Source organism: Felis catus, chromosome D1 (assembly GCF_018350175.1).
Source record: "Felis catus isolate Fca126 chromosome D1, F.catus_Fca126_mat1.0, whole genome shotgun sequence".
NCBI classification, from domain to species: domain Eukaryota; kingdom Metazoa; phylum Chordata; class Mammalia; order Carnivora; family Felidae; genus Felis; species Felis catus.
Window position 1 is genome coordinate 75,208,983 of NC_058377.1, and position 22,988 is coordinate 75,231,970.

The following is a 22,988-nucleotide window of genomic DNA, read 5'->3' on the forward strand; positions in this document are numbered from 1 at the left end:
CGCGTCGGGCTCTGGGCTGATGGCTCGGAGCCTGGAGGCTGTTTCCGATTCTGTGTCTCCCTCTCTCTCTGCCCCTCCCCCGTTCATGCTCTGTCTCTCTCTGTCCCAAAGATAAATAAAAAACGTGGAAAAAATAAAAAAACAAACAAACATGGATTTGCAGAAGTTGCACAATAGTACAAAGAATTCCCTCACACCCTCCACCTGGTTTTCTCCAGTGGTTACATCTTACATAATTGTAGTACAGTATAAAAACTAGGAAACTGACATCCTTATGATGGCGTGTGAGTGTAGTTATACGTTGTTTTATCACTTGTGTAGATTTGTGGAACCACCACCGCAATGACGATGCAGATCTATTCTGTCTCGGCAAGGATCTCCCTTGTGCTCCCCCTTTATAGGAATACCCAGCCTTCTCCCTTCTTCCATCCCTAACTTCTGGCAACCATTCGTATGTTCTCCATCTGCAGAATTTTGTCGCTGCAACAGTGTTATCTACACGGAATGACATAGTACGTGACCTTGTAAAGCTGGATTTTTTTCACTCAGCATAATCTATCCAAGTTGTTCTGTGTACCAATAAATAGTTCATCCCTTTGTTGTTGCTGAGTAATATCCCAGGGTGTGGATGTACCATAGTTTAACCATTAAAGGACTTCTGGGTTGTTTCTAGCTTGGGCTATTCCAGATAAGGCTGGGTGTATAGATTTTATTTGAACGTAAGTCTTCATTTCTCTGGGATGAATGCCCAGGAGTACAGTTGTTAGGTTATAATAAGGACAAGGATATGTTTAGTTTTTTAAGAGTCACCTGTTTCCCAGAGTGGCTGTACCATTTTACATTTCCTCCAGCAATGTATGAGTGACTCAGTTTTTTCACATCTTTCCCAGCATTTGGTGTTATCACTATTTTTTATTTTAGCTGTTCTAATATGTGTATGGTGGCATCTCATCAGGGACTTAGCTTTCATTTCCCCAATAGCTAGTGATGTTGCGTATCTTTTCAGGTGCTTATTTTCCACTTATATATCCTCTTTGGTAAAATGGCTTTTCCTGTCATTTGCTCGTTTTCTAATTGAATTGCTTGGTTTTTTAGTGCGGAGTTTGGGGAGCCCTTCTATATGCTAGATACGAGTCCTTCGTTACCTATGTGGTTTGCACCATTTGCTTGTGTAATCCTCATAACATTCCCATGAAGAGGACACGAAGATTGTTGCGATTTACTAGATGAGGCAGTGGAGGCACCGAGCGGTTATCCTGGCGCCCAGCACACAGCAGACGTTTAGCGAATAATCACGGGGAGCTTTACACAGATGGAGCTCAGACTAAGGCACACACAACTCATGGTGCTTTTGTGGAAATGGTGGGGCAGGTGGAGATAAGATAAGAAGATGCAGGTTGAAGCCGCAAATAGGGGACTTAATACCTGGCCGCAGGCCCATTTGACAGGCTGAGAAGTTGAGGTACAACAATTAAAGTCGATTTCCGTCTGTCCAGAAGTCCCAGTAAGCCTGCTAAGACTGTTCCTTCTTTCCATCGACATCCTATCCCTCTCCTAAATTGCAAGTTTAATGCACAGCCGGCCAGTGTCCACATCAGGGTCTTGTCTCTAAGGGAGGGGATTTCTCCCATGCCTGCCCTTTCCAGGGTGCTGGGAGGCCGCCTGCTGTCATGGGAGGCACAGGGCCGGGAGTCAGAGTGCCTGGGGCTGGTCCCAGCCTGCCGGTGACTAGTGTGGAAACTGAGTGCTTTACTTTCCTGAACTTTCCATCTGCACATCTGTCAAATGGGAGAAACAACAGGCGCTAACTGTTAACTGGCAGGGCTCTCCCCTTTCTATGGGTTTCTGTGTAAGCTTTCTATGTAACCTTGACCCAAGAGCTTAAGATTTCTAAGCCTCGGTTTCCTTATCTGGAAAATGGGGGCAATCACAGTTCCTACCTCAGAACATCTGGGCAAAGATTATATGAGACGATGCATATCAAATATTTACACAGATCCTATCTCAAGAGGAATATGCTTCATACAAACTAATACTTATTGAGCACTGACTTTGTGCCAGGTCTGCTTGTCTTAAGTTGGTCTCATCCAAAATAAGATTAGGCACCAGAAAAGGGTATAGATGCAGGAAGTTTATTTGGGAGGGGATCCCAGGAAGCAGAGTGAGAGAGGGGCAAGGAGACGAGGAAGGGAGTGCTTCCATGGGCCACTGGGGCTCAGCCCCACTGGGCACCCTCTGAGAGACTGGGGGGGGGGATACTCAGTCTTTTAATTTTTTTTTAATGTTTATTTTTGAGAGAGAGAGAGAGAGAGAGAGAGACAGCGTGAGTGGGGGAGGGGCAGAGAGAGAGAGAAGGAGACACAGGATCTGAAACAGGCTCCAGGCTCTGAGCTGTCAGCACAGAACCCGACGCGGGGCTCAAACTCGGAAATGGCGAGATCATGACCTGAGCCAAAGTTGGACGTGGAACCAACCGAGCCACCCGGGTACCCCTGGGGGGGGATATTCAGAATCCCTGCACTGAGGAGTCCTCATTGGCTGAGAGCTGCTCCTGGGGTATTAATTCCACCACACTGACACTTGCCTTGGGCTCGCGCTAAGTGTATCCCACAGCCAGAGAGCACCCTCAGGAGAGTGACTCAGGATGCTGTTGGCACATGCTGGGAAACTGGACTACCTCCAAGGGGACATGGGTGGTGCTGGTGGCCTCTGCTCCACTGCTTCAACCACTTAAAATGTTAATCCATTCAGGGCCTACAACAATTCTATGAAATGGGCACGATCTCTATCCCCATTACAACCCAGCTCCCAAACACGCTAAAGAAACGCAACCTTCCACAAGGCAATGCTAATCCTTGCTCTGTGCAGTCAGTGCACTCTAAGATTTTCTGGTTTTCTTTGTTTGTTTGTTTGTTTGTTTAATCATGTTATTTTTAAAATGCTATTTGTCGGGGCACCTGGATGGCTCACTCGGTTCCGTGTCGGACTCCTGACTTCGGCCCAGGTCAGGATGTCACAGGTTCGTGAGTTCGAGCCCCGCCTCTGGCTCCGCACTCAGCCTGCTTGGGATCCTCCCTCTCTCTCTATCCCTCACCTGTTCACACTCTGTCTCCCTCAAAATAAATAAACTTAAAACAGTCTTTTGAAATAATAAGGAGGAAAACATTTTTAAAAATTTAAAAACTGCTATTTATTACCCACTAAACTGGTTTCACAATCCAGTAATGGGCTGCAATCCACGGTTTTGGAAAAAGCCGGTGCCCTAACATTCTGTTTACTAGGACAATGTTGATGGCAGTGATGATGTCATAGGCTGGCATCAGGCCCGGTGCCCAGAAGGTGCCCAGAGAATGTTGGTTTCCTTACTTGCCTTCCTGGCAAACCAGAGCCTGCGAGCAGCTGCCTTCCAGGCTTGCAGACAGAGGCTTGGGCTGGCCCCAGCGTGTCTCCTGCTCTGACCCGGACTTGCCTCGGTGGGGTCTGCACAGCCCCCTCCCTGGAGATGGGCACCATCTTGGGCTGTGACCTTCAAGACACCAGCTCCCCAGAAGCCAGCCCCTCCTTGGGAGGCGAGGTTATGCCCTGTCCCCACGATGCTGTCACTTCCTTCCCCTGAGTCTTTCTGAGTGGAGATTGTTCCCCTAATCAGGATGGAGACACAGCTCATTACAAGCTGGTGAGGCAACGGCTCTGTGCTCCCGGCCCGAGACAGGCTGTCTGGGAGCTTGGCCAGCTTCCCGCTGCCCTGAACACCAGGGCAGTGGCCTCAGAGCTGAGCCAGCCCTCTGGGTTTGTTTGCCCCCTTCCCAAGGGACAGAGGCAGACAGACACTCTACTGAGACCTCCATGGCTTCCACTACTGCACAAACTCTGCCATGCTCCGATGATGAGTTTGCTGCTTCTGAGAGCATCCGAACAGCTCTTGTAATAACAGCTGGCATTTACTGGACATCTGCCGTGCACCGAGCACTGTGCCGAATGCTCTATATGCAGCATGCTGTGTAGTCATTATCGCAAACCCGCTAGATAGGCATGATTATCCCCACTTTGCGGATGTAGAAACTAAGGCATGGAATGTTTTGGTAAGTCGACAAGCTCTCCAGTCGACTAGAAGGGGGCCACATCCAGCTGTCCCCACTGACGCCGCACCTGCCTCATATCGCCATGTTGCCTGTGAGAACGCGACCCAACGTTTCCCCGTCCTTCTGGGTTCCAACCTCGGCTTCCCTCTCTGTAGCGGCCAGGTGAGTTCCCACAGGTGACATCACCTCTCTGAGCCCGGTACCCTCATCTCTAAAGCACTTCCTCATGGCACGTCCTTCCTAAGGTTGCTAGGAGGAATAAATGAAATCGTGTGCACACATGCATCTCTTGGCCCTCGAGACAAGTTAGAGGTGCTCAGTGCATCTATTTATAAAAGAGCCAACTCAGCTCTTTTCCCACTGACTTGACAATAGCCTGCGGCCCTTTCCCAAAGGCATGATGTCACCATCCCCAGGGGGACGGCAGCCCATCTAGAAACCTCCATGTGCTCCTCCGCTTCTCCCGTTCGGGCCCTGCCTTGCTCCGCTGCCTGGCCGTACTGACTTCCCCGGCAGAAACCTCCAGAATGACTAAGATCTCTTGGAGGACTGTGCAGAAGCCGTTCGTTTTCTCTAACAACAGACCCCTCCGCCCCGGGGAACCAGGGGGCTGGACCGGTGGCTGCAGAGCCTGGTGCTGAAATCCTCGTTAGCTGTGGTTTAATTACTGCCTGCAATATAGGTTTTTAATAACCGTGAGTCCCAATTAGTTGCTCGTTATTCAGAAATAATTACCGATAGTGGCCCTTTGTCTTCGTTGTAATTCCCACTTCATTCTCAAGCTGCAGGAATCTGAGTGAAAAACTTGGGGGTTCCGGGGGTGCGCGAGGAATGTTTGCACGGAACCGTCGGTGTGGCTAGGGTGCATGCACCTGTCTGAAAGGGCCATCCCTGACCCCTGAAGACACCTCTGGAGTCAGGGGAAAGCCCGGGGCCTTTATCGTGAGCAAAGGATGGAGGTGGGGTTCTGCTGTCGAGGGCAAGTGGGTCTGAGACATGCCGCCCTCCTCGCAGAGAGACCACAGAGCTGCCGGCTTCCGGTCGTGAACCGTGCCTGTGCCCTGCCCCTCCGCGGCCCCGGGGGGCCGGCCTCCGGTCACTAACCACAGCAGCGACAGGCACAGCCGGATGACAGAGCTGCTTTCCAGGGCAAGCAGGGGCTGTGCCCGTTCCTTTGCGGGGACAGAGCCCCAGTCTCAGCCACGCTTCTGGTCTGCCATCTATCCGGGCCTTTCTACCACACCGAGGTGAACTTGGGAATGCCGGGGGGACCTCAGAGCTCTCACTGCACCTGTGGCACGCACAGCCATCAGCCATCCGTGCTCCCTCACAGCTGTGCACAGGTAAGGCCATCGCGGCTTTGTTCTAGGCACGACGGTCTCCCGGCTTCCGGGAATCCTTCTTTGGTCTGACCCGCTTTCGTGCGCTTTGCCTTTTCAACTTTCGGTCTGTTGCACTCGTGAGAACGTTGTAGTGCCGGGGAGCTATTGTCTGCTGAAGCCGTGTGGTAACTACAGGTAACGCATCGGGTGCTCAGGATACGCCAGCTCCTTTTCCGGGTGCGTTAGACATACTGGCTCATTCAATCCTCGCAGACAACTCTCTGAAGTGGGTACGTTTATTATCATCAGCTCCGATTTGCAGATGGGGAAACTAAAGCACACAGAAAGGTCAAGCATTTGCCCAAGGTCACCCAGCACATCAGTGGCATAGCTGGGGGATCCCTTCACAGGAGGTTTGGCTCCATAGCCAAGCTTTTGCCCAGTGGGTCATCCTTCCTCTTACTGGAAGAGCCTGAACCCCTGGAACTGGGGGCATTGCAATGCAAATACCCCCCACCCCCCATGTTTTCTTTAGTCAGTTCTGAATAATACATTCAGATATACCCTATAAATATTAATATGAATAATATATAATCTTTCATGGCCAGGGTTTTTTTTTCTTTTTTAAAAAATTCTTGTGTTGCTTTTTCACTCCGACTGCGTTCCCTGAAAGCTTCTCCCCATGTGGACCTTCCAGGGCACTTCCAGCCAGATGACCTCCATTTCCAGTGTTTCTACAGCTTTATTCGTCACAAATAAAATGGGCAGGGAACCTTTGGGACCCAGCCCCGGGACTGTGACTTCAGTGGCCCTCATTCTGAGGTGACACGGTCCCCCTTCCCCATCATTCTGGCCGGCTCTCAGCCCTTTTCAAAGTGTCCTGTCCCCGTTCCCTCATGACCGTCTTGTCAGGGGAAGAAGCCACGTTGCTGAGCCAGTGATTTTCTTTTTTCCATCATGTTCTTTGGTCTCCTTCCTCCTGAGCATCCTTTTCAATGAAATTGCAAACCGTTTGTCTGGAGGAACCTGCTGAAAATTCATCCTGTCTCTTGCTTTTTCTTCTTGCCTCCCGTTCATTGAATCGTTGAGCCCACATCGCAGTGCTGTCTTACGGTTCATAAGCTGGGCTCTTCTGTGTTTGGAAGTTCGTTTGGAAAACGGTGTCCAAGAGGCCGAAATGCTCCACTTCATCCCCGACACAAAGGGGCCGTTTGAAGGTGCAAAGGGCCCGGGATTAAGTAAGTAAGCAAACAAGCATGGCCTTTGAGTAGAGGAGTATGGGCGGGTGGGGAGAAAAGAAAATGGCCTCATGAAACCGTACCTCAGTTTATTTAGGCCAGAGGGGCTCGTTTGTGCACGTTCTACACTCATGTCCCAGAGCTTCAAGGAATGCCCCTGTATGCTACTCCGTAGGCACCGGGGATCTTGCCAGAATCCCTTGAAGGCCAGCCTTTTTGAAGTGTCGAGTGACATGTGGGCTGAGGGGCTGTTCTGCTTGAGAATCGGTGTGAGGGGAACCTGGTCCAGGTGCCCTTACTGGGAGTTTCCCCTTCTGTCTGAGGGCTTATCTGTGCCTCTCCTCTCTCTAGCTCTTCTCCTGACAGCATCCAGAAAAACCGCAAGCCTCAACAGGTGATGTCTCTTCTTTTCCTCTCTCTCCAAACTGATTCGCGTCATGTCTTAGCTTCGTCCTCCAAACAGACCCCGAGGGAGGGATGGCCATGCAAGTCGTTGATTTGGGAAGTGATCCCATGGGCTATTTATTCACTGATTCACATGCCTCAGGACGCTCCTGGGGTGTGAGCACCCCAGCGCTACCGGCCTGCCCTCTTCGATGGTGCAGCATCCCCCTCAGAGAGAGAGAGAGCACCTCCATGCAGAGGGGCACTGTTACCATTGTGAGTGACCGCTAGGCTAGGCCAACAGCGATGCCTGGATGTCAACAGCATCTGCTACAGCAGCCGGATGGTCTAACACCACCACGAGTGTGGAACAAAACAATAACCATGGCCAGTATTTACCTCTAACCGCTAACCAGCTATGTGTATATTAACCTTACCGGCCCCCCAAAGCCTCGGAGATAGGACTGCTGTCATGGATTCTGGAACCGGAATAAGTAGGTTCAAATGTCATCTTTTCGGCTGAGCGGTTGGTTGTGTGACTCAGGCAAGTTACCTAGCCTCTTTAAGCCTCAGTTTCCACACCTGCAAAATGGGGATAACTATAGTACTTATTTCAGAGGGTTGTGTTGATGCTCAAAATCGCTGACACATATAAAAGCACTTGCAACAGGGGCGCCTGGGTGGCTCAGTCTGTTAAGCGTTGGACTTCAGCTCAGGCCATGATCTCGCGGTCCGTGAGTTCGAGCCCCGCGTCGGTCTCTGTGCTGGCAGCTCAGAGCCTGGGGCCTGCTTCAGATTCTGTGTCTCCCTCTCTCTCTGTTCCTCCCTGGCTCGTGCTCTGTCTCTGTCTCTCAAAAATGAATAAACGTCTTAAAAAGTTAAAAAAATAAATAAAGGCACTTCCAACAGTAGCTGGCATACATTAAGTGTTCAATAAACCCTAACCATTGGTGTCATTCTACAGACAAGGAAGGACTTTGAAGCTCAAGGAGGTTATTATGAGCTGAAGGTTGTGTAGCCATCAAATGGTGGATTCAAGGCCTTAACTCGGGCCTTCTGCAGCAACAGTCACCACTTGCCTACTCTGCCACATGACCTTGTAATCATTTATGTGTGAGGAAGCACTTTATAAACTGTAAAGTGCTCCCTAAATGCTTTGGTTATGTGCTGACTCTGTCTCAGTCCTTGTAACAGCAGATACAGTCTTGTTCGCTCAAGAGCTCTAGTCTGGTTTTTGAACTCTGCTATCTGTCATCGCTCCACGGCTGGCACTGGGCGCGGAGGCTGGCTGGACGTCAGCTAAGCGGATGAGTTGCCACAGGCCCAGGATAGGCCCCGCTCACACCTCCCGTCAGAGCTCCCACCTTGGAACTTCTGTCCGAGTCAGGCCCTCCCCACCACTTGCCCCCGATGCTGTCTCTGTCCCACTCCGCACTGTCTTCTGCCTGCTCCAGGGATCGCCGTCACCCAAGCCACGGCCTCCGCAGTGTGGTGTCTCCTTCCCCTTGCCTCCCCCAGCAGCCCCCCCGCTGACCACCGCCCCCCACCCCCCCCACCCCCGGGCTCAGAGCATCCCTCTACTTTCTCCAACCCCTACCCCGACGTGTGCTCCATCACAAGCTCCTCACGAGCTGCTCTCTCCCCACCCTGACCCCAAGTTCAAGGGCAGAGATGGGTGGCATTCATTCCTTTCTTCATCTGTTTGTCCACTGTGGTTCCAGCCACCGTATCCGTTTGGGTAATCGACTAGGAAATGGGGACCCACACATGGAGATCATCGCATGACTAGAGGAGCTCAGTCTACAGGGAGACTGGCATGCGAACACCACTGGCGATGACAACGAATCTTGGTGGGGACCCAGAGCTGAAGGCGCCCCAAATCTCGGGCCTTCTGTCTCCATGAAGTGGAGTCAAGGAAGCCCTTACAGAGGTGACACTGGAGCTCGGCCATTAGATCAGGATTGATTTGGTTGGAAGGAAAAGCAGTTTTCTCAAGGAAAAGCCAGGTCAAGGGAAAGTGGGGTGGGGAGGTGGATAACAGAGAAGTACAAGGGAGCCTTTGGAAAGCAATGAGCAGGACCTTCCCTCTGGGAGCCAGAGAGTCGTCATGACCCCTGGTCTCCTTTGTCGCTGGTGTCCATCCTGCACACCTCTGCTCAGCCCCCTTTCCCTGTACGACCCCATGTGTCCCAGCTCTGAGCCTGGATGACCTTCCTCCATCAGCGCCCGCCCTGTGGCCTCACCATACAGTTCCCAAGGCCCGTGCCACTGTCCGGCCCAGCCTGGGCCGCCTGTCTATCCTTGGTCCAATCAGCTTTGGCCAGGGAAGCAGGGGCATCTAAGTGCAGAAAGGTCACCTCAGACCCAGCACGGCTGGGAGCCCAGGACTGCATCTGTGCAACAGTTTTGAAGGGGAGCATGCGAATTTCCTGTGGCTGTTGTAACAAATAACCACAAACTTGGTGCCTTAAAATGACAGGAGTTTATGCCCTCACCGTTCTGGAGGCCAGAAGTCCAAAATCAAGGTGCTGGCAGGTGTCTGGGACGTGTCTGTTCCATGCCTCTTCCAGCTTCCGGTGGCTCTGGTGTTTCTTGGCTTGGGGCCACAGCACTCCAGTCTCTGCCTCTGTCTTCGCATCATCTTGTCCTCTGTGTCTTCTCTCCATCTCGTCTCTCACAAGGACAGCTTGTGATTGGATGCAGACCTCACCCTAATCCATGATGATCTCATCTTGAGATCCTTAACTTAATTACATTTGCACAGACCCTTTTTCCATATAAAGGTCACCGACACAGGTTCTGGATGGACATATCATTTTGGGGGGGGGCACCTTCAACCCCCTCTAGTGAGTCTGACAGATGGACCAAGCTGAAGGAACAGTGTGAGCAAAAGATCACCGTGACTCAGGGGACAATGACACACTACTGCTCCAGGAGAACAGGGTTTGCTGACGGCAATAGAGGGATCTGAGGCCAGGTGGGACCAGACCCCAAGAGAGCTTCTATATGATACAGTAGCTTTGCCCTGTGGGCAGCAAGGGGCCACAGGTGGTTCTTAAGCAATGAAGGAGCATCATGTGATCTGTGTTGTAGGCAAATGAAACTGGGCACAGCCTGGAGCTGTCTTAGAGGGGGATGGGAATGGAGGGAGAGAGTTGTTCAATAAATGGTTACAAAGCACCTACTATGTGCCTGGCATGTTTCTGCAGACTTAGAATAAAGCACTGGGGAAAAGCAACGAAGCCACTGCTATATTAGGGCTTAAAATAGAGAAAGGAGAGGGGGAACAAACCCACAAAACCCCCAGATTTATAATATTAACCAGCAATAAGCTAAAAAGGAAAATAAAGCAGAGAAATGGGCATAGCACATGATGAAAGGTTTTTCTTTTTTGTCTTTTTGTTTGGGCGGGGGGGGAGTATTTATTTTGAGAGAGAGAGAGAGAGAGAGAGAGAGAGAGAGAGAGAAGAGAAGAGAGAGAGGGAGAATCCCAAGCAGGCTCCTCACTGTCAGCATGGAGCCTCACGCAGGAACTCAAACCGACAAACCGTGAGATCATGACCTGAGCCTAAATCGAGAGTTGGATGCGTAACCGACTGAGCCACCCAGGCGCTGCTGAGGAAAGGTTTTTATACAGGAGGTTCGAGGAAGACCTCTCTGATGAGGTGACGTGTGGGCAGAACCTGACGGAAGCGAAAGAGGAGCCCTAAGGTTTCTGAGGGAACAGTGTTTTAGGCAGAGGGAATAGAAAGTGCAAATGCCGAGGCAGGAGCATTCTTGGCGGGTTTAAGGAGCAGGAAGGAAGAGAGTGTGGCTGGGGAAAGTGAGCAAGGGGAAGAGAAGGAGGTGATAGCATCCCAGAGGAGGGGGGGTCTGGGTCACGTAGGACCTTCTAGGCCCTAGTGAAAACTTGGCTTTTTTAAAGGATTACTCTGGAGGCTGTGTGGAGGAGAGATTGGGGGCCAGGACAAGAGAGTAGCATAGGCTACAGCAGTAGTGTATACGAAAGGTGACACTTAGCTTGGAGTGTGGTGTCGGTCGGGGGCTGAACCCACTGGAGTCTGAATGTGAGTGTGGAATTGACAAAATTTGCAGGTGGATTGCCTGTGGGGTATGAGAGAGAAAGGAGAGGAAAAAAAAATGACTCCGAGCCTTGGGACCTGAGCCACAGGAAGGATGCGGTTGTCGTACTGAGATGGGGGACCAAGGAAGGACTGGGGTGTCCCAGGTGGGATCAAGAGGTTGTTGCTGGTGGTTTGGGACATACTAAGTTATTGAACCTTGCTTTGTGCTGAGCCGTGTTCTAGATGCCTCACGGGTATTAACTCCTCTGAAACTCACAGCAGCCCTGTGAGATGCATATGGTAGTGCCCCATTGACTGGTGACGAAACTAAGGCACTGAGAACTTAGTTACCTTCCCTGCGGTCTCCCAGGGAGGGAGCTCAGGTAGGTTCCCGATCACGACATAGGACGGCCACTGGACTTTTGGAGAGGTCGAGGGGAGGAGGCAGGGCAAGGGGTATTTGGGAGAAAAACGCCCAGAGGAGATGCTGATGGGCCCCCACCCAGCCTCCTCTCGGCTCCTATTCTCACCTAGATCTTTGCGCTTGGGGAGAAACTCCTGGCCCTCCAGCCCAGCCTCAGCTAAGATTCTCTCACAAGGGGGGTAAGGTCGCGCTCCTCTATGCTGATTTTAAGTGGATTTGCCATCATTCCCTCTTGGTCTGTTTGTGAGATGCTGGCTTTGTTTCTATCTACTTAAAAAAAAAAAAAATACACCGTGGCGGGCGGGGGGCGGGGGAGAGGGGGGCGGGGAAATAACTCAGTGGAAACGTTGAAAGTTTCCGGGTCCAAAACCATTTATAAATATTATTCCTAAAAAATGAAAAAAAAAATCATGAAAAGTGGCCTAGGCTGTGTCTAGCCCAGAAGGCCTGAAGAGGGGGAGGCCGGGAGAGCAGAGAGGAGGGAGGAGGGCCCACGCCCGGCCTCGCAGACAGAGCCTTCCTGGCAACGCTGCCTCCTTGGCTTGATTTGTTTGGGAAGGATTCATTCTGGAGGCTGCCTTTTTCTGAGAGCTTCTACCGAGGACCCTGAAAAATGGGTCATTTCTTTTGTTACCTTCGACAGGTTTCAGATTCAAGGCCCCAGGCCCAGGCTGTGCTGTGTCCCCAGGACGCCCGGGTGGGGTGCCGTCCCCTGCAACCTGCCTCTGCTCTTGGAGGCTGTGAGGGCGGCGAGAGCAGGCCAATAATTCCAGGAAGTCGGGGTCTGTGGAATCACACCAGTTCAGACCAAAGCAAAAGACTGATGGGAATTAGCAAGAGGTCTGCATTCAGGACTGGTTTTGAATTCTATAATTGTGTCTGTTTGAGCTCCGTGTAAGGGCTCATAATCGCTCAGAGGCAGTTCAGCAGAGAGGCAGGAGGGGGGTGGCTAGCTTTACTGAAGAGTTGGGGCTAATTTGTGGCTGGCTTCTTGGTAGCACAAGCCAAGCTCCTTTGTTTGCCTGTCAAGATCCCGCATGGGCTTATTTGCTTTTTATTTCCAAATGTATTGGCTATTGGAGACCGTTATGGGCCAAGCAGTTCACTGGATGCTTTCACAATTGTTGCTTTATTTAGTCCTTATTCTAATCCTGACGTCTAAATGTTTAGTACTCACTTATCGAGAGGAAACTGAGGCTCAGGGAGTCAGCCTGCCCCAGGTGTCACAGCCGATGAGGGTCAGAGCCCCAGCCCTGTGTCCAGAGCTCCCCCGTGACTCCACCCTCGCGCCTCTCTCTTTTCCACCTGCCTCTCTCTTATCTGCCTGCCCCCACCCCCAGCTGCTACAGCTAGGCTATGCTGGGTCCTAGCCCTGCGTCTCTACCTGGTGAGCGTCAAATCCACATCCAAATCCCTGAGCCCTGCCCTAGCCCTGCTCCTTCTCCAGAATGGCACTCCGGGGAGCCCCAAAGGCCAGAAGAAGTGAGAGCGCTCTTAATTACCTGTGCTGAGAGGCGTGGCGCCCAGAACACTGTGGAAGTCAAGAGAAAGGCCCCCTGCCAGCCCTTGCCTTGTTTCTGTGTCGTCGTTTACCCCGATGCTTTCTCAGGCCAAGTGCGGTCCGCAAGGTGGGCCAGCAGCACGGCCCCGCCTGAGGTCTCCTCGAAATGCAGAGTCAGGCCCTGCATCTTAGGTCTGCATCTTAGCAAGGCCGCACGTGATTCAGGGCCCACACCCTGAAGCTGGAGGGGCGCTACTCTGGCTGGGGTACTCCCTCCACACCCACGGCCCAGGGCCCGGGCCAGGGAAGGGAGCAGGGGTTTGCCCACAGCTGGGCTCTGTTCCCCTCCTCGCTGGTTAGAGACCCTCTCTTGTTTCGTATCCTCGGGGGTCTGGTGAGGGCACAGTGGGGAAGTGACCCCAGCTTCACAGTTAGCCTTTCAGCTTCTGCTCAGACGGGCCCCTGGGGGTGAGCGTGACCCCCCCATCCTGACTTCTTTCCCAGATCTCCCCTCTTGTCTGCCCTTGGAGCTGGGAACCCTCTGGGCCCAGGGCAGAAACAGGATGATTCCTTCTTAGCCTTCCTGTCTCTGCTCAGCACAGGGACCAGTTCTGCAAGGCAGCCCCCGCCTTGGTGAGCAGGGAGGCACTGCCTTTGCAGGCAGAGCTGGGGCACCTGTCATTTGAGGTGGCGGCCAACGGATGGCCGGTCCTGCATTTACACGTGCCCGGCTGCTACTTGAGCCCATCCTGAAGGTTTCCTGCCCCATCAGCGGATTGAACTTCTGGCTGCAGAGGTGGGAGTAAGTGGCCGCTTCTCCTTGCAGACTGACTGCTCCACTCCCAGCTCAGCTCTTCCCCCTGCAAGCCTCAGAGCCTCTGATGGATGGGTCTGGCCAGCCTGAGAACACTGCTGGGGGGGGACAAGAAGGAAAACAGGTCCATTGAGCAGGACCGCAAGATGGGAAGCTCAGATTACAGGCGTCTAATCACAGCATGGAAGAGAGGCTTCACGCCCAGAGGGAACCCAGGAAAAAAATATTTCATGCCTTTTGGAAACCTTTCCGCAGAGATTCCTCCAGCGAGATAACTGCCCCCAGAACCCTAGTGTTATTTCTTTACCATCCTTCATTTTGACACCAGATCAGGGGCTAGGTGCAAGAGCTACCATGGGTCGAGAGCGATTTCTCTCGGGGGCGCTGTGCTATGCACATAAACGCAGTATCTCACTGGGTACCCAGAACCACCCTATTCTCCCATTTCACAGATGAGGAAAAGAACAGTAACAAACCCAGGGACCACAGCCAGTAGGAACCAGCATTCAAATCCAGCTTTCGGCACTTCTGCATCACCGTGTTCTACGCCGTTCTACATCCCAACAGAGCACGTGGGCCGGTTTAGGACTTTTCAGAGCTCCATTTGTCCAATAAAAGGTCTGGGGTCCTTCTTGTAGAGCGCACTTTTAACGGCAAAAATGTAGGTACATTTACAAGTGGTAAAAAATTGCCATTGGGACTGGGGCCGCCCTCCCCCCGTCATTCACCCTCCTGCCCTCTCTTGCACGGTACCCGGAATGCCAGCTGAAGACCCGCAGATGTCACTGCGAACAGAGAGCACAAGGTAGGCAAAGCCAACTGCCTGGCAGTGCTTATTAGTGCGTGAAGACAATGATACCCTTGATGTCTTTCAGAGGAGGGGGTGTGCAGGCCAAATCCACTTCGGCATGTGAGCCCCTCTCCACACAAAGGTTCAATTGAGAGGAGAGCGTCCATTCATTTTGAGGAAACCTGTCCTGTGTCAGCCATGGTCTGGGAGAGAAAAGATGTCCATATGCCATCTGGGCAAGTCCCATCATACACACACACACACACACACTCTCTCTCTCTCTCTCTCTCTCTCTCTCTCTCTCTCTCTCTCTCTCCCAGAAACTCTGGTTGTACTGACACTAGGAAATATAAATTTCCTGTGAGAAACAGTTTCTCTCTCTCTCTTCTGAAGCCAGCTGTATTAGTCTGCTACTGCTACTGTAACAAATTATCACTAACTTTGTGGTTAAAGCAACACAAATTTATTATCTTCTGGATGTCAGAGTCTAAAATCAAGATGTCAACAGGTTGCGGCAACTTCTTACTCAACACGTCTCTGGAGGCAGGGGAAACAAAAACAAAAACAAACTATTGGGACCTCATCAAAATAAAAAGCTTCCGGGGTGCCTGGGTGGCTCAGTCGGTTAAGCATCCGACTTTGGCTCAGGTCATGATCTCGTGGGTTCGAGCCCCACATTGGGCTCTGTGCTGACAGCTCAGAGGCTGGAGCCTGCTTCGGATTCTGTGTCTTTCCCTCTCTCTGCCCCTCCCATGCTCATGCTCTGTCTGTCTGTCTGTCTCTCTCTCTCTCAATAATAAATAAACATTAATAAACATTAATAAAATAAAATAAAATAAAATAAAATAGAATAAAATAAAATGCTCTTGCACAGCAAAGGAAACAATCAGCAAAACTAAAAGGCAACCGACAGAATGGGAGAAGATATTTGCAAATGACACATCGGATAAAGGTTTAGTATCCAAAATCTATAAAGAACTTATCAAACTCAACACCGAAAAAACAAAGAATCCAGTGAAGAAATGGGCTAAAGACATGAACAGACACTTTTCCAAGGAAGACATCCAGATGGTCAACCGACACATGAAAAAATGCTCTATCTACATCACTCATCATCAGGGAAATACGAATCAAAACCACAATGAGATAGCACCTCACACCTGTCAGAATGGCTAACATTAACAACTCAGACAACAACAGATGTTGGTGAGGGTGCAGAGAAAGAGGATCTCTCTTGCACTGCTGGTGGGAATGCAAGCTGGTGCAGCCACTCTGGAAATAGTATGGAGGTTCCTCAAAAAATTGAAAGTAGAACTACCCTACGACCCAGCAATTGCACTACTAGGTATTTATCCAAGGGATACAGGTGTGCTGCTTCGAAGGGACACATGCACCCCCATGGTTATAGCAGCACTATCGACAATAGCCAAAGTATGGAAAGAGCCCAAATGTCCATCGATGGATGAATGGATAAAGAAGATGTGGTATTTATATACAATGGAGTATTACTCGGCAATCAAAAAGAATGAAATCCTGCCATTTGCAACTACGTGGATGGAACTTGAGGGTATTATGCTAAGTGAAATTAGTCAATCATAGGAAGTAACAAATCCTAGAACTTCACTCATATGAGGACTTTAAGAGACAAAACAAATGAACATAAGGGAAGGGAAACAAAAATAATATAAAAACAGGGAGGGGGACAAAACAGAAGAGGCTCATAAATACGGAGAACAAACCGAGGGTTACGGGAGGGATTAAGGAGGGGGGGTGGGCTAGATGGGTAAGGGGCACTAAGGAATCTACTCCTGGAATCATTGTTGCACTATATGCTCACTAATTTGGATGTAAATTAAAAAAATAAATAACAATCAGGAAAAAAAAGGTAAAACATGAAAAAAAAAAGATGCCAACAGGGTTTCTGAAGGCTGTAGGGAAGACTCTTTCCTTGTCTTTCCCAGTTTCCAGAGGCTTCCCACACCCCTTGTGGTGTCCCCGAGCCGGCAATCCATCCCATCATTGGGACCTCCATTTTTTTTGTGTCTCTGTCCCCTCTTGTGCTCATCAACCTCTCTCTTCCATCTTTAAAGACCCTTGTGATTTCATTGGATCCACCTGGATAACCCAGGATTATCTCCCTGTTTTAAGATCCTTACCTTAATCACATCTGCAAAATTTCTTTTGTCATGAAAAGTAACATATTCCCAGGTTCAGAGAAGTAGGTCATGGAGATCTCTAGAGGGCCATTATTCTGCCTTACACACTAGCATAGGCCTTTGTAAAAGCAAGTAAAACATGAGATTTATTAATAAATTAATAAAATTCACGTGTATTTTGGGGTGTCTGGGCGGCTCAGTTGGTTAAGTGTCGGACTTCGGCTCAGATCATGATCTCATGGTTCATGGATTTGAGCCCCGCATTGGGCTCTGTGCTGACAGCTCAGAGCCCGGAGCCTTTTCAGATTCTGTGTCTCCCCCTCTCTCTGCCCCTCCTCTGTTCGCACTCTGTCTCTCTCTTTCTCTCTCTCAAAAATAAATAAACATTAAAAAAAATTCAGGCATATTTTAGCCATTTACATTACTACCAAAAGGACAGTAACCAATTCCAAATATAAAATTGGGACAAAACTCGAAGTTGACAAAAGGGAGAGGAAGGGAGGGAGAAAAGGGCATCACAAAATGTGGCAAGAACAAATGGGTAGAAACGCAAGTTAAGGAAGACGTGCAGAGGAGAGAGATGCGAAGGGAGGCTTGTGGGATGGAATGGTGTTACAGGTGGAGGGAACAGCGTAGGCAAAGGCCTAAAGGCAAGATGGAGCCACACCCAGCTCGATCTTCCTGGGGCTGTCGCTGGTGGTTTGCAGGTTGGCCTCCCTTGGTAGACACCCATCTCTCTGCCATCAGGGATCGTGTCTTCACTTCTGTATACCCCGAAGGCTCAGCAGACAACCTGACCCCTGCAAGCCTCCTCCAGCCCTAACTAGGGGGGCTGTTACCATTCAGTATCTGGGATTACTTGAACAATTGGTTCTCGGCCATGGGAGCCTCTGTGTTCTCAAAGATTCCACTCCTGCTCCACTTTCAAAGGCTGAGCAGAAGGGAGAAGGCGCTGCTCAGGCTGTCCACACAGGCTCTGGTGCAAAGACTTAAACTGGCTGAAGTCGTGGCCACCTTACACCCACCAGCAATCACAGCCAACCCTACAGAGCTTACCACACATCTTCCCAGCAGTCCTGCAGGCCAGGAGCTGATCGGATCCCCATTTCACAGTGAGAACACCAAAGCGGGAGCCCCCTCCTCGGATGTGCCGAATCAGGTCTCACGGTTGCTTCTTAAAAGGCTACCGTCCCTTGGCCAACAAGAGGCAGCACTTTAATCACATCCTCGGGGATCTGGGTGAGGGTAATAGAGAGTGTTGAAGTCTCTGCTCGGGGGTTTGCCGGGGAGCTCCTCTCAGTTTCTGAAATAAATCCCCTCTTGACTCCAGCTGCATGAGTTCAATGCAATCACCTTTTCCCTTCGTGATTCAACCTGATTCCAAAAAAGGATGCGAGGAGGCTTAAAATATATAAGCTAATGCAAGGTACTAACCTATATGCAGTCAAGAAAGTCAGAGGAAGGAGGAAAATAAGGAGAGAAGAAATCAGGAAATGATTTCCAAGGCAATGAGCGCCCTGGGCTCATACACGCTACACGCATGTGGACTATAATTGTGGCACTGAGTTGTCTATAAAATGAACTCCCTTCAAAGTCTCAGAAATCTCGCGGCACCTGGGTGGCTCAGTCGGTTAAGCGTCCGACTTCGGCTCAGGTCGTGATGTCACAGTTCGTGAACTCGAGCCCTGCATCGGGCTCTGTGCTGACAGCTGAGAGCTTGGAGCCTGCTTTGGATTCTTGGTCTCCCTCTCTCTGTCTCTCTGACTCTCTCTGTCTCAAAAATAAACATTAACAAAACGTTTTTATTGGAATTCATCCATGCAAAAAATTTTTTCCCTTTTTTTGAAATTGCCAGCTTGGTTTCTACCACTGAACAGAGTAATTTACTTGCATCTTGTCACTTGCAATTCTCATGACTTTGTGCTATCAATAACTAGTCATGGGTTTTGCAATGCTTTTCTATAGAATATGGTAATGTTAATGAGGAAAGTGGCGTTATTGACCAACACAATAATAAAACAGAAGATAGGTTGTGATTTTGCCCTATAGATTAGGTGTGTGAGTCTGTGTGTGTGTGTTTCAGACAGGGAAGGACTGTATAAATATTATACAATGCATTAAAAATATAATTCTAAGTGCAAAAAAAAAAAAAACACTAACGAAAACATTTTTTAAAAAGTCCCAGAAATCTCTAATTGCTGTATAATATGTACAGAACACAGCCTCTCACACTTAAAATGCCTCATGGCTTAGGGGGTTTTGTCACAGCCTGCCTACATCCACTTCTCACATGGCGACCTTCAGTCTTAGCGAGGAAGCCCAGAGGTCAATCGGCTTAAGAACAGATGTTGGCATTTATTCTTTGTAGTTCCAGCAGGTGGATGGCAGACAACCCGGATGCTGCAGCAGCGGGAGCCTCAGTCTACCTGCCCACGTGCCTGGACGTTAAGCACCGCCTCATCTCCCTTTGGGCCCAGGTCAACCCCTTCCCCGATCGGAGGGGCCTAGCGGGCAAAGTTCCACCAGTGGCGGAGGTCCACCCGGTGTCTGAGCTGAGGATATGAATGGAACGAGAGGCTGTAGGAAAAGAGATGTGTTTTCAATTTTTCTTTTTTATTACTGTTCTGAATATGTCTTCCTGTTTCTTTCCCCAGCCTGTTTCTGCATCAGACAGGCCTTGGGTATGGGTGGATCTCCTGGAAAGGGCTGCCCTTGGCCTCCCAGGCTGGGCGTGTCCTGATGTTTACTAGGTGGTGGGGAGCTGGCCGTGCCACACCCTGCCCAGACTGCAGTAACCTCGTCACGAGGAAATGGGAGGGCATCTGAGCTGTTCTTGAGATCCAAGCCTGGACCCCACCAATAACCTTCCCTTGGACTTGGGGGATCGCCGTAACTCTCCTAGCCCAGGTTTTGCTGGGTTGAAACAACTGTTCGTGGTGGTTCAGAGCCAAGCTGCTGGAGTTGGGATGTCTGCTGTTGACTGGCTGCGTGACCTTTAGCAAGTTAGTGGACTTCACTGTGCCCTTGTTTTATCAATAATTATATTACTTACCTCAGGGCGCCTGGGTGGCTCAGTCGGTTAAGCGTCTGACTTTGGCTCAGGTCATGATCTCCCGGTGTGTGGGTTCGAGCCCCACGTCGGGCTCTGTGCTGACACCTCAGAGCCCGGAGCCCATTTTGGATTTTGTGTCTCCTCCTCTCTGCTCCTCCCCCACTCATTCATTCATTCTCTCTGTCTCCCTCTCTCTCAAAAATAAACATTAAGAAAATAAAATAATATTACTTACTAATATTAGGTTAGTAATGAAGATTAAATGGGTTAATTCCTGTGGGGTGATTCGCCCAGTGTCTGGCCTGTTGTAAGCAACTCAATAAACGTGACATAAAAGTTGCCCCGAATTGCCTTGCCCACCTCTTAAGATTTGCTATAAATCTCACAGGAGCCATTCAATCCCATGGTAAATAATTATTGAGCACTTTCTACATGCCCAACCTGGCAAGAGGGCCTAGTGGTAGATGCCTGCCTTTGGGGCTCTTTTGTAAAAGGGCTTTGCAAACTACAGGTTGTACGCAGAAGACGGAGGGCTGGGGTCTCACCCACGTTTGAGCTCTGAACGGAGGTCTGTAAAACATGACTCTTCATCACAACCCTCACCGAGTGGGGTTTATGCAGAACCCCAACCGATAGAACAAACAAAAACAGGGCAGCAGTGGCTGGGGGGCGTGGGTGTGACGCGAGGGGCTGCATGCTGTTGCACCGAGGGCTCTGTTGCTCTCTGCTCTTTCGCCGGCCCTGGTGGCCTGGAGGATGCCTCCCAGAACCTCCTTGGCTACTTAGAGCACGCTGGGACTCTTGGACCTGGAGTGGCTTGTGCCTTTTTGGGGGGCGCCACACCTCTCTCCCTCTCCCTTTTAATTTAATACAGTTTACTTTTTTTTTTCAACGTTTATTTATTTTTAGGACAGAGAGAGACAGAGCATGAACGGGGGAGGGGCAGAGAGAGAGGGAGACACAGAATCGGAAACAGGCTCCAGGCTCTGAGCCGTCAGCATAGAGCCCGACGCGGGGCTCGAACTCCCGGACCGCGAGATCGTGACCTGGCTGAAGTCGGACGCTTAACCGACTGCGCCACCCAGGCGCCCCTAATACAGTTTACTTTTTAGAGCCGTTTTATTTTCACAGCAAAAAACAAAGGGAAGTACAGAGAGTTCCCATATGCCCCCACGTACCTTGCGTCCCTGCCTTCCCTGCTACCAACTTTCTGCCCCAGCGTGGTGCGTTGTCACCCCAAATCTGTGGGTTCCTTTAGGGTTCACTTCTGGTACCCCACTGTCTTTTGAACATACATCCCGTCAGCATGGCGGGTACATGTCTGGATGCTGGGAACCCAGGCACCCAGCTCGTGGGCCAGGTGACCGAGGTCATGCTGAGTGGAGACGCCTTTGGCTTTCGTCTTCTCCTTGGAGCCTCTGTCTAGAATGTCCCTCAGCTCCTTCTATACAGTGGATGGCCAGGCCCTGCAGGCCTCAGTGAGGATTATGATCAGAACCTCCCCGGATCCCTATATGCTCTCTGGGTTTCTTTGGAACTTTTCCTTAATGGCCCCTCTGGCTACCAGAAAATTCTCATTTTTAACATCCGACATGGTCCCCTCCTTTGTGACATCTGGACTACCTCCGGCACCGTCTCTTTATGCTCAAGATAACGTCCAAAAGAGAACCATAATTGTCACCAAATAGCTGCCTGCCCCAAACTGAGGAAAACTCAGAATTCATTGCATGAGAGGCTAGGATTGTTGGTGCCCACTTGACTGTTCTGGCTGACTTCCTTGACAGTAAATATAACACACACACACACACACACACACACACACACACACACAGTTTTTTAGCACTTAAGTGGATTTGTATTCATATTCAAACTCCACTTGGGTAAATTTCCTCATCTGTAAAATGGGTATAAAATGCTACCTCCTCATAGGGTTATTGTGAAAGCCAAACAAGATAATATATATAAAGGGGCACCTGTGTGGCTTAGTCGGTTAGGCATCTGACTTCGGCTCAGGTCATGATCTTGCAGCTTGTGGGTTCGAGCCCCGCGTCAGGTTCTCCGCTCTCAGGGTGGAGCCCGCTTCGGATCCTCTGTCTCCCTCTCTTTCGGCCCCTTACTCGTGCACGTGCTCTCTTCCTCTCTCTCTCAAAATTAAGTAAATATTTTTTAAAAACATTAAAAACAATTTCTTAAAACAGATAATACGTGTAAAGTGCTCAGGACAGTGCCTGGCACTGAGCGAATATTCAGTAAGTGTTGGTTGTTGTTTTTGTACTTATTACAAATGCATCTCATACACATATGTGTTCCATAAAATATTTCTGAGACATACAGTGCTGTAAGGAATCAGCTCGCAAAGGGGCAGTTATCAAAGGTGACAGTGGACTGATTCGTGTCGCCATCACCGGTGGTATTTGTGAGTGTAATCACATTAACGGCTTTCCTGTGTTCAGTCCCTGGGATGTGCTGGGCGCAGTGCTTCCAATGTGATTTCAGTGAATCTTTCCAAAGCAACCATCAGGGTAGGCTTGCGGTTTTTTGCTTTTTTGTTTTTGTTCCTTTCAGGAAATTGAAGCCATAAGCCTATCAGCTACAGGCTCCAGCTGTCTCTGTCTCAGCCATCGGGGGACCCCGCTCTCGATACAGCCTTTACCTCAACCCTGTCGGCAAAGCGCCGTCCTCCCTCCTCCCCCGACATGTTCTCCGGCTGTTTGTTTTCGTGATCCCCACTTTATCTGAGAGCCCACACATAGCTACACAGCTTGGGGGCATCTCTCCTGGCTGCAAAATTTTTAGACGCAGCACACAGTGGAAACATTGGCAGGATCTTTTCCCCTATTTTCCAAAAGACAGCCCTGCACACTGTGTATGTGTCCACATTTAGCCCTACATGTCCCTGTGGGTGTCCAGGAGCCCAGGGCAAGTGGCATCTGGGTATTTATGTGCGTGTGCATTTAGTGTGGGCCCAGCGCTCTTTATCAGTATTCAAAGATAACCGTTTCTGCCTCTGTGTGTGTGTGTGTGTGTGTGTGTGTGAGAGAGAGAGAGAGAGAGAGAGAGAGAGAGAGAGAGAGAGTGAGTGGTCATCGTGGGTCTGTGGGCTGGTCTATCTCCCCCAGGCAGTGTCCAAAGACCCATTCATCCCTGTGCGTGTGTGTTTG

At 50.2% G+C, this 22,988-nt stretch overlaps 1 protein-coding gene and 1 non-coding gene across 2 annotated transcripts in view; both read left to right on the top strand.

The window, feature by feature from the left end:
• NAV2 (neuron navigator 2) overlaps positions 1 to 22,988 on the top strand; it is a 742,802-nt gene that overhangs the window by 236,326 nt on the left and 483,488 nt on the right. The gene's annotated exons all lie outside the window — the stretch shown is intronic.
• TRNAQ-UUG lies at positions 19,836 to 19,920 on the top strand. The gene has a single exon. It is a non-coding gene; the product is annotated as a tRNA-Gln (tRNA).